Raw genomic sequence first — 12,567 nt, forward strand, 5'->3', positions numbered from 1 at the left:
CGCCATTTCAAACTCCCATTCTACATATTGCGCTGTTTTTGAACCAAGATGACATCTTCATTGTCACTTTGTGTATTAGACAGGGCTAAATTGATATTCCCTCCCAGTAAAGTATACCTTTCTGGTACAGGAACTTCCTCCTTCTCCGTGTGACATTCTAATGGCACTGTAAAACTGTGGATCACCGTGGGGTGTGCTGTAACTTGTCATCTCCTACAGGAAGTGAAGCCTATTCAGAGGAAGTGGCTCATGCTGCTGTACTGTAAGTACAGAGCGTGTCAGAAAGAGAAACCCCACAGCGTAACCTTTCATGGTCTGAACTCCAAGTCTTCTAGACGTGTGTGTGGAAAACAATTTATCATAGCATTCCAGGGTTTGAACACTCATTTCCTGCCACTGACGGATTGCAGCGTTCTGTCAGCAGTCCCCAGAGGCACAGTAATGATTATGGTTATCTCCTATTAGCGTCAATCTGATCAGCATCATCTTGATTAGGCTGAATTAAGGAGTGAGCCAGCCTTATGGTTAGGTGTGTCAGACCTTATCTTGTCACATTGAACCTCTGTAATACCCTGGAGAAGAGGCCCTAAAATACCATTGTGAGAGGCAACATATTAGTCATCCTTTAGTGAGCTGTTGGTGAACCAGGTGAAGTGGAAGAAGCTGAAAAGGCTCGGTTGTCACTAAATTCTCTCTAAAGAACACAACGATACATTATTGTTGTGCGTTGGTATGCATCAGCACACCGAGTATTATGAATCGCATTAACAATTAATTAAATCAAAAGGGTTATTCTGCATGCAAAGTCATCCTTGAGGTGCAATTCAATGGAACAGAGAAGCTAACAGAAAAGATGAGGGCAGATGTTCTCCATGAATTGTATCAAATGACGCGCTGTTCCAGTGGGATTAACCATGAAGCCATTTCAGAGCTTGACATTGACTCCCATCCCAGAAGTAAAGAATCTTGGGAAACGGTTCCCCAAGATCAATTTTTAATTTACTGACAGTTGGACTAATGACAAACTCAATTACACACTAACTGACTCCTAATGGTCTTATAGTGCGCCCCTCAGCTTTGCCCATATTGTCTGGAAGTGGTGGAATGATGCCAAGCAAAATACCAAGGTTTTTGCCTATTCAACAGCAAAAGTACATGGACAGTGACATCATTGGTAGCTGGAAGTTTATTAAGATAACTTAATGGTAGAATTGATATCTCCATTCTCTTTCTATACATATTAATTTAATGAATTCTGATGAATTAATATTAATGACTTCTATACCTTCTTAATAGTATAGTCTTTAACTATGTAGTGCCACTGAGGCTGAAGGCAACCATTCATTTAACATTTATGGTATCACTGCATTATTCACAAGCTACTCTGCAGCTAAGACTAAGGTTTATTCAGTATAGCTTTCAAATCCTGTTAACTTGTTAACTTGGAAGTGGAATTGAAGCGGAGCAATAAAGAGAATCTTACTAATTCCATCAATCAGAATTTCCCCTCGCTTATCCCACCGCATACCATGGATGACAACGCAGGATATGTTGGCTTTCATTCGAGACTGATTTTTGGAGTACCAATCCAGCCACCTCCATAACACACGAACAGCTTCCCATGTCCAATAGGCCCAAGGCCAGGAGTTTTCCATCAGTCACAGTGGGGGAGGTACTGCATGGCAGAATAAGGAGGGAAGCCTCCAAACCACTGTAAATCACAGTGGAACACCAGGCCTCTGAGAGACAGCCATGCTGAGGCAGCGAGGAGGATGCTCCTTGCCCTCAGAACCCCTCACCCCCACCTTCACCCCTCTGCTGAACCAGCCTCATATTTCACCCAGGCTGACAGAGGCCGGGGTGAAGGCCGGGGCTGAGGGCACCGTTCAGCTGTCAGTGCATATAGGCCCCTACTGCCGGAGAAGAACACTTGGTTGACAAGTGTTTATTGCCAAAATAGCCCTTGGCTGTGAATGTTTCAATTCCCTTAGCTTCCTAAACTCTTCAACACATCCATCACTTACTGGTCATTGCAAAACACCTGCTCCACGTTCAGAGACTTCAGATTTGTCGGTTCATCATGCATTGTTGAGGAAGTCACCTCGACTAATCAGAAAGTGAATTCATTAAGCCACCGGGTCGTACATCACCATGGAGAAGTCTCCCATCCCTCTTGCTCTGAGTGTCATTACATTATAAATCTATTATCCATCATTAATAGCCCTTGAGGATTATAAATAGTTCCAAGACATCTCCATAGCCAGTGTAATAGTCTCCTCTGAGTGCTCAGCACGCAGGTACTACATGATAAATGGGCCTCGATCAATACAGAATTGATACCACACCACAAATGACGAGGATTCAGAGGCATATGACCTTTGCAACGTCATGAAAGATCAGAGGAGAGCAGAGTCTAATTTGATTTGGAACTGAAATAAAACTGTCAAAAAAGTATTTGGTTCAGGTATCATATTTAGTGAAGTTTACTTGTCAGCGTGGTGATTCGGAAAAAGATCATTAGCACTAATACTTTGAGCCTTCACCCTTCACTGTCTTTGTGTGTTTACATTTTATGCAGCAAGCATAAAATATGTTTTTGTTACAGTCTTTGTGCCTATTAAGACTCAGTTTCAGTTTTTTTTCAACATTGTTCCCCTGTTGAGTGCAATTACAGAAATATTTGAGTTGAAGGAGGTGCACTTTCAGAGGAAAGTGCCCACTGCTCATTGCCTTTCAACATTTAGCTGTCAGCATCTCTCATTTAAACCTCAAAGCACTGGTGCAAACAAAGAGTATTGCTGGGAAAGCTGGCTTGAAGACCCCATGAGGAAAGTCACTTATAAATTGTAAAAAGCATTCAGCAATAAATAACCAGAAAAAAACAACAGACTCAAATGTTTTGTAAGTGGTAAAACAAATTCAAACCACAACTTTACTGCTTAGTATATTTCGTGCCATGAAAAATGTAACTACCGTGGTAAGAAGTGTTGGAGTCACCTGAAGTAATATATTGAATTAGTCATGACAATAAACCAGACAAGTATAGATTGAAAAAATCATCATTTGAATTTCAAAAGATCTTTTGAATAACATGTTTGGACCTTTTCATAAGTCATACCTTTCAATGTAAAAATGTGGTACCATTTTTTTTAATCAAAGACCTCACTAATTGTATCCTCTTTAATTCAATAGATGATAAACAAAAAATGGGTTTAGCATGTTCTTCAACAGGCCATATGTAAAGTGTGGTTGTGACTTTCAGTTACTGTGACTGCCAGTAATTTGACAGTGTGAGAGAAACCACTCTAGAGGATCCACTAAGGTGTAAAGACCCCAAATAATCTCTACGTTAGAGCTTTGGAGAATTACACAAGATAAAAGCAGGTTTCACAGTGTTAATATCTTGTAGAAAGATTGACTGTATTTCTCTACTGAAGACATTTGACAGCAAACAGGCAAGCACACCATTTCACAAAGAGCATGAAACCATGGCACCCATAAAAGGAACCTGAACTGTCACGTGTTTAAAAAGGCACCGCTGCATTCAACGCCACACTTCTTTTGATGCCAACATGGGTCAATGAGGAGCTACAAACCCCTCCGGGAAGATCCTCTATCTATTGCTTATCTAAATGAATACTGACTTAATCTGGTAAAAAAACATAATACCAGAAATACTCTAGCGTAAGATTAGCAGTCAGAGATCCCTGTGTGTGTTAGAAAGAGTGTAAGCTCCCATGTGTGAAATAGAGTATCATAAAGTGCCAGCCTTTGGTAAAATGACCTGAGATCAGTTGATAGCAGACAAGAAAGAGCCCTGTAGAGCTTAAAGGTGAAAGCACCACTCCTGCAGTGTTGTGGGTGGTAGAATAATATAGTGTAAATATCTGACTGTGTCCTGTTAGCTTGGGAATCGATGTTCAGCCTTGTTGATTCATGGAACTTTATTGACTGTTTGTCCTTGACAAATATTATTGTAATTAGTAATACCCTATACCAGTGAACTGTTTTCCAGGTCAGCAAAAAATATTGATTTCAATCTGAAGTAAAATTTTGCTTACTGTACCTTTTATTTTCAGACTACCTTTTTTCTCTCCACTGTAAGTATACAGTAGATACAATTTCCTGTAGTTCTCAAACAGTTTTATGTCTTTGGCTGACTTTCAATAAGGGCTTTTACTTTATTGCAAATTTGCAGCATAAACAAAGGTATGTGCACCACACAAGTACAACAAAAACTAGTGAAAAGTGGAACTTGTGGGCCAGAAATGAAATCTTACCAGCAAATCCTTACTTCGAAGGAAAGTACCCCTGTTTTAAGATCCACAACGTGAAGAAAAGTTGTTGCCTCTACAGCTCTTACCAGAAGTTAGGGTTGTTCCTTCCCTCCAGAGGCTCAAGCTCAGATTAACACTGCGTCAGCTGATTCTAAACACGTAATGGGGTTATATGAACTACTGTAGAGCTGATATTTGGATTCTCAGATAGGCCCATCAGCTGGCATCAGCGTTGTACTCTGAGAAGAAGCATTGACAGCTCTGCCATTAAGGGAATCTGTGGAGCTGTTGGAGTGTGAGTTGCGACAGTGTCCGTCAAACGTCAGTTTTCAAACCTTGAACTGACAAGCAAGTGGTTTAGATCATCTCAATCAAAAGGACACGTTCTCTGTTGGATGGCTGGAGAGTCGGGAACAAGGTGGTGAAAGGGTTACTCATGCAGCACCAACTGGTAGAGTTCAACATCCACATCTGGGAAGTAGGGATGGGGAAAAATACTCAATGTGGGTATTGTCCACCTCTGTATTTTATGTGAAATCTGGGCCAGAGGACTGCACACGTTGTGTATATACATACACTCTTACCTTGTTTGCCAGTTTTCATTTTGTATCAGAAGTTTGCACTTGCAGTGGAACACATTTGTTCAAGGGCATTGCATTAATGCCTCCAGCCTCTCCATCCACTTGTTATTGTTTTATTATTTGAATCATACAAATCAAACATTTGTAAGAGAATGAAAAATACTGTTTCTATATCCCTGTCTGTTTAATATTTAGATTAGATGGTACATTAGATGGTTCTGGTACTGATGTCACTCACACACGCGAACACACACCCACGGACACACACATGCTGGCAAAGAAAACACTGGGATGCACAGCTGCAAAGGGAACACATACATCTAATTTTTGGATCAACAAGCTCAAATATGTGCTTAAAAGATATACAGAGTATCCCAGTGTCTACAGTCCTTGCATATCATTTATCTTTTTTTCCTGAAGGCTGGAAATTATTTGACTTGTATGACTGATGAGTGAATGTTAGAAAGATATAATTGTCAAAAGAATAAAGAGTGTTCATGGCCTTAGTGGTAGGACTGTCTTAAATCGTTGCCATATTTTTATAAAACTGATTCATGGTAAAGTGCAAGCATGAATGTTTGTGTTCTTGAGAGTACTTTAGCTCTGGGACGATGTTGTCACTTTAAATTTGCCTTTTATGTACTGTGCCCAAACATTTTCCTTCCAACATAAATATGAAGGGGCATGAAAAATGTCAAGCGAAAAATTGAACTCTTGAATCGTGGGCAAGGACTGAATGCTTTGAACAAGACATCAGTCCAGCAACACATGGGTAAACAAACATGGAGCAATTTCTCAAGATCCCCCCCCCCCCACTCCAGCCCTGTTATGAAGACAGCACTTATAACACACAAACACACACATAAGCACGTACGTATCAACCATTTGCAGACACACGCAGCCACAGACGGAGACCGCGTCGACAGATGACAACGGATAGCCTCGTGAGCTATGATTGGAGGGTGTCTTTACCCACAACTGCGTTTCTGTCAAGTGCTTTCACTTTTCTTATTGGATTTACACATTGCCTTTGACCATTACTCCACATGAATGGAAGCGAACCATGCAGGGAGATTGTGATGGACTGATCACCTTCATGCCATAACCACACCGACCTTCATAGTCCCCACTTCTCAGATAAATGCACGAGAAACCCTAAACGTCTGTCATCCATTCACGACACAGCTAATCAGGAATCACTGCAAGTAAGAAGCAGAGCCTCTCTATTTGTTAAATGACTGCTCTCCGCAGACAGCCATCTCCAAAGAGGCCTGATTTCAGAAGAATAAGTGGGTTTACTTTTAGGATGAACGTCATGGGTCAAGCGACACTGCTAAGGAAATTGCTTTCACTATTGACGGAAGTGTTTGTTCTGCTCTTTCTTTTGTTTGTGTTTCTGTCTGTCTGTGTGTGTGTGTGTGTGTGTGTGTGTGTGCGTGTGCGTGTGTGCGGGGGGGGGGGGGGCCTGTGTGTCTGTTTGAACGTGTGATTCATCGTTAAATTATTGTATGGCACAACTTGTCTGGCGTTGTTGGTCCTCCCTCTGCCCCCTGCTCCATGTTGGCTGCTGTGCCCTGGCATGTGGGGTACAGATGGACTCTCTGTGTGGCCAAGCCAGGACTTGGTCCATCGGTCCCCGAGCTAGAAAAGCCAAGGCAATTCCCACAAATGATACAGGCCCATTTTTGAAATAACAAGCACATCGACAAAATAAGCCTCGGACCAGGAGTCTGCGGATGAGCTAGCCAACTGTGAGACGAGATGCTTTATATGCACTGCAGTGGGATGCAGTCATTGGCTTCCCTACTGGGGCACTGTCGGTCCACTCTCTTTGTAAAACATGTTGAACCCCACTGGGACTGACAGGCCTGCATCATTCTCAGTGTCTCTTTTGGCAACTCACACACAGAAAGACACACGCAGAAGGAGGGAAGTATGAAGCTTTGTAACAGACCCCATATTTGTCTGTCTATCTCTCTCTCTCTCTCTCTCTCTCCGGAGCTCTCTCTCTCTCTCTCTCTCTCTCTCTCTCTCTCTCTCTCTCTCTCTCTCTCTCTCTCTCTCTCTCTGGAGCTCTCTCTGGAGCTCTCTCTCTCTCTCTGGAACTCGGCAGCACAACCTATGTTCCCTCACTCCTCTCACTCACCCTCTCCATCCATCCATCTCTCTCTCTCTTTTGATCCCCCTATCAGCTAATTCCTCCCTGGCACTCTTCCACCAGCATGGCTCAAGCCCTCTCTCCATGATGAACAATCACCCAGGAGGATTCCCAGGCTTCACCCAGCAACCAGAGCTCCCCTCTCAGCCCCTCAGCCCTGGCATGAGCGAGTATCCATCAGCTCGCACCCTGGAAGCTTCTGCAGGTTTAGATTCATATCCCGGCACTGACATGATGTGGTGGGGGTGGAAGGGGGGGGGGGTGTGTGGGGGGTCTGGGTGCAGATTGGATTGCTTGATGGCCTGACTGAGGCTGTGAGTAAATAGTGCTCTGTCTTAAAGAGCGTTTCCATGTATCACGATGACAGTGGAGGCAGTTTTCTCTCACGCCGCCCATTAGTCAACACCAGACGCAGGTGGTTACTACAGCGTATGTGTGGATCAACTTTACGACCGTGCCTACGACACAACTTTCATCCCTGGTTTAGCCAATTAAGGTCCCTTTGTGTACATATGAAAACACAGCAAGCTCACGGATGCATTTGTTTCTGAACCCCTCGCAGATACTCCAAGACTGGATGAACCTCAGTAATCATCGTTTCACGATTCTCGTATTCATGAACTGACTGAAATAGTTTGAGGTTCATCAATCGTAATCAGCTGCCTCTAAATTGCTTCCTATCTCTGGTAGCAGGAGCTTATTGAGGATGATTAACCGAATGTGAGCGTTCTGTCTACTGTATGTTTTGCTCCCTCATCTCCTTTCCCAGTGGGTATCGTACATCCTGTTGTATGACCTTCAGTGCCAACGGATAGGAAGCTGACATCTGACAACTGAACAAGGCCACATTCAAATTTAACAAAGTTTCAATTCAAAGTTCAAAGACAACACCAACCACTGGAATGACAAATTGGTTTTACATGAAAGGAGTTCAAGCCTGAATGAATAGCTGAAGTGAGCTGGTGAGAGTGATCCAGGCAGAAGAATCTGGAAGTGGCAGAGCAGTCCTGGGGTATTGACTGGGATACCTGGAGCTCAGCCGAACCCAAGGTGACTGGATGGCAGAAGAGGAGCTCGAGAGCAGAGGAGGAGATGGTGAGCGCTAGAAACACACAATAAACACAAATGTAGGGAAGTTGTGTTTATAGAAAGCTACTGACTAGATGTGTGTAGACAAGGCGGCAGATAGGAGTTGTTGTGTGATCTTCTCTAACAGTAAGTGAACCTCGGTTCATTCCAGCGGCCAACATCTCGTTACCCTTTTTCAATTAAAGGCCCGTGCCTCACTGCCTCAGTGAAACATTCAAGTGCAGGAGAAGTGTCAAGATCAACAAAACAAGCATGAATCATCATGGAGTTAGCTGTTACTTAAGTTGCCAAACCTTGTTTATTACTAATGCACCACATCAGACACCGAGAAGCTCTTACATGTCATGGCCTTTCATGGAGGACGATGACAGGTGTTTGACAGCAGGATAGAGCAGTCCGCTGGAGGAAGAGCCCCACACAGTGGAGGTGTATCTGTCACCGATGACGAGAGCGAGCGGCAGAGGACGCCACCACAGCTCTTGTTTCAAACGCACTTTGATGCGAAATCTGAGCGACTTCTGTCACCTTTTGCAGAGTGTCAAAGTCTACTCCTGTTGAATCAGCAGTCACTGAACAATTTGGGAGGAGGGGGAACGTAAAGTGATGCGACTCATGCAGAGGACGCAACTGTTTGAGTGGCGGTATCATCCTTTTCACTGTCATTCTTCAATGTGACATCCCGTGTTGTCAAACAATGGCGGCAGAATAGATATAGAATATTACAGAATGCAATACAATGCAGTGTAGTGTTCTACAATTCAATAAAGCACAATACAACAGAACTTCATTGTCATTCCTGACAATGGACAGGGAAATGTGCCTTTGGCATTCGTTCACTGCACAACCTGCAGCCAAACCCCTAACATTTCCAAATACATCATATTGTGAATCGTAAGTGACCTGAGGGTCAAATATCCCTGAATGGTGGCTGTGCGATAAGTGTAACAACACAACTCCATCTCTGAGGCTGATGTTGAAGGCAGTGGAGATCAAGGCTGCCTATACTTTTCCTTGTTGACAAACTGAGGGCAATGTGCCAAAATAATTAGCATGCAGGCAGGGGGCCAGTGAAGAGGATGGAGGCAGTAATGCCTTATTCAGCATGAGTAGAAATATCCTTATAAAGAGGAAGCCCTAAGTATTGAGGCATACCATTTGTTAACTGTCACCATGGATGACTAAGGCATCATCTTCTTCAAACAAGTGTCTACTCTATGACAACAAGTCGATTTGATTATGTGAAATAATATAGGTGTACTGTATAATGTGGTCTATAATGGCATTACGATTAAATATTGAATGTATCGTATCATCAGTTCATCAGTATACTCCTCATTAGTTCATGACTCCAGATTTGTCTTGTGATGCCTATTAGCTACACAGAAAACATCAGTAATAATAAACATCATTGATAAGCATTGGCAGACCAACAGTGCACTTGATACTGAGAAGTTTGTTCAAGGATACAAAAGCTATTTATACAGGTGACTCTTACATAAGAACACACATACACACACACACACCCTGGGGCAGTGACGAATGGCAGAATGGCAGACAGGGGGGTTGCAGGAAAACAGACTGCCAACACAATTCTTTTCAAATCAATATTTTGCTTGCAGGCATCTTGATAGCAAACAGGACGTTGCTTTCAGGTAAGCTAACGTCTTCTGCACTGTTCGCACACTGTCCCCACTGACAAAAAGGCTGAATTTGAAGTGGTGTGAGAATCATGTTCATAGGGAACACTGAAAAGGAGAACATTGTTGAGCAGCTGAGGTTTGCAACACAAGTTGTTTCGAAACAGGGACGTACTTGAGGTATCCCTGTCAGGAATGTGGTGTAATCTCAAAGCTAAGTGTTTCCCTCTGAGCGTAGACACGATAGATGTATTCTCGTTGACGACATTAAGGATGACGGTTGGTTCATGGTATCCTTTCACAAAATTGAAAAAGGCCCATTAACTGGGGTTAATAAAAGCAAGGCCAACCTCTAACATCAAAGTACATAGGGTATCTGTAAGTCTGTGTGTGTGTGTGTGTGTGTGTGTGTGAAATGTCTAAAATATAAAACAGGTCTTCCACTTCATCATGATTAAGTCTGAATGTGCAGCTCTAGCTCCATTTGACAGTGTTTGATGTCTCGCACCCTGATGGCATTGTATTCCACATCCCCATTCCAACATCCACCAATGTCCAATCTGGTCTGGTGGTCTCCCCCACTGATCAATAGGACTGCTAATGTATCTTTCAAGATGGGGATGGTGATAGGCCAAGACTGATTGAGGAACAAACCCCTGCAACGCTGTCCCCTGATAAATTATAGTATGAGGGCCATTCATCCTGAATCAACCAATCTGAGAAAAGACAAGAGAGACAGAAAGAGCAAGAGAGAGTGAGAGAGAAAGAGAGAGAGACATAGAGAGATACTGAGACATTGATCCTGTCTCTACTGTAATCTGCTTGGACTCTACGTGAAAATCTATTAACAGTGATTTCTATTCTAAGAGGGCATGATCAACAGGTTTCAAAAATACTGTTGATTGCAGACATGTTTGAGGACTACTGAGTTCAGTTTATTATTGAAAGTCAGTTTAATCTACAGTAACATCAGTTGGCAGCATCACTTGAGTAATTTATTTTCAGGAATAAAAAGGTAATTCATGTACATATAGAATAGTAATTCTGAAAAATGTATTTAATCAAGATGGGTGTCATTTGAAGGTTTCATCAAGGAAACAAATGATGTGCAGTCTTAATGTTTATAGTATGACACAGGGAGAAAGAAGGATAATGAGACAACCATGTTTAAAATTGTAATAATCTACTTAGTGCACAAAAGGCCAGGTACAGCAGTAATCTGGACTATCATAAGGCATGAACACTGCAATGCAAAGTTAGCACACTACAACTTAGCTCAAAGTAGGGTTAACACTTCATTTCCCACCAGTTATTATTTTATATACGCCAGACCAATTTGCTCAAAGTTCTTTCCTCTTGGAGCATGTCCTGAAAATATACACATCTCCATGGCAACGGCCCAGGGCCTTGACTTGTCAAATTAGTCTGGGAATAATTGCAAATCTTGTGACATTCTAAAACCATTCTTAGTCTGCATCACCACACACAGCAGGTGAATCACAGTGAGCTAATATAGCTATGACATGGCAAACATGGATGAATTCCTCAAGAATATATGCTAATCGTTCGAGTCTCTTAAGAGATGCATCTCCTAAAAGTAATTTTGCAGGTAGAGGGCAAAACATGTTTTCTTTGTGGATCACGGAAATTAGACCTTAGTAACCTCTCTTCCTAGAAGAAACACAGTAATAGACAATGTTGAAATGAATACACACACAAACGTGCACACACGCACACAGATACATTACATGCACACAGCAGCAAACTGAAGAAAGCAACCAATTATTTTCTGTAAATTATTTAATTTTACACATCACTGCTCACTGATGTTTCTCCTCTCCCACGCTTGGTTTTGGAAGTCCTCCACTGACCCTACATCTGATGTCTGCTAATGACATTTATGAGACAACGGTCTCCCTTGTTTCATATTGACTTCTATTCAAAATACCCCCCAAACAATTTTGAATATTTCCACCATGTAACTATCAATCGCTATGTCACGTACCCAGACGTGCCTCCAATTTTCCGTGTTTCCTCTTTTCCATCTGTTTGTATGGCCGTAGCTCCGGGCTTCAATTGAACTAGACCACATATTCCCCACCACCAGCGTTGCCTGATGTACAATAATTGTCGTATTTGTTCGTTAATTTTGTCCTCTGTACAATGTATCATCAATCGTACCCCCCTTGTGGCCCCCCTAAATGTGAGTCTCAATAGTTATAAACATGGTATGTTGCCTTTTCTCTGCAATGCAGTGAAGATCATTTTAAGCCTGGTAGAATTATTTAGCATTTCTCATCTGGCCACATTGCACTCCAACAACACAGCTGCTCTTCATTACAATCAGCACACCTGCCTTCCATCTACACGTCAGCTCGACAGAACCGGAATCTGGCTCTCACTCCCAGACCTCATCAGATCGTTGTTTCAACGACAGTGGGAGTATCTTGTTCACTACAGCTCTTTATAGGGTATTCTAGTTATTCCTAGTGTTGTAAGCAGTGCCTGTGCTCACCGTGCGCCTACAGGGTCACAACAGTCTGTTTCCGTCTGCCCGCCTGTCTGTTTGTCCACCTTGTCTGCCCAATTCTACTCTGCCATCCTCATCCCCGCCAGACTCCCACAATAAACCTCGGTTGATTAATGTACTCGGTACTCATGCATTTGGTTCCATTTGCTCCACTACCCCTTAAACACGCAAAGCCTTTTGGCACACTATCCCACCACTGGCAAGAAATTAGACATTGGTTTAGTAGTTTTTATCCCTTACCATATTTAGCACTTTGACTAGCTTTATTTTACCCAGGCCTACAGATAATTCAATA

The sequence above is a fragment of the Hypomesus nipponensis genome, chromosome 11 (genome assembly GCF_054491055.1).
Source record: "Hypomesus nipponensis isolate SF chromosome 11, ASM5449105v1, whole genome shotgun sequence".
Classification (NCBI taxonomy): Eukaryota; Metazoa; Chordata; class Actinopteri; order Osmeriformes; family Osmeridae; genus Hypomesus; species Hypomesus nipponensis.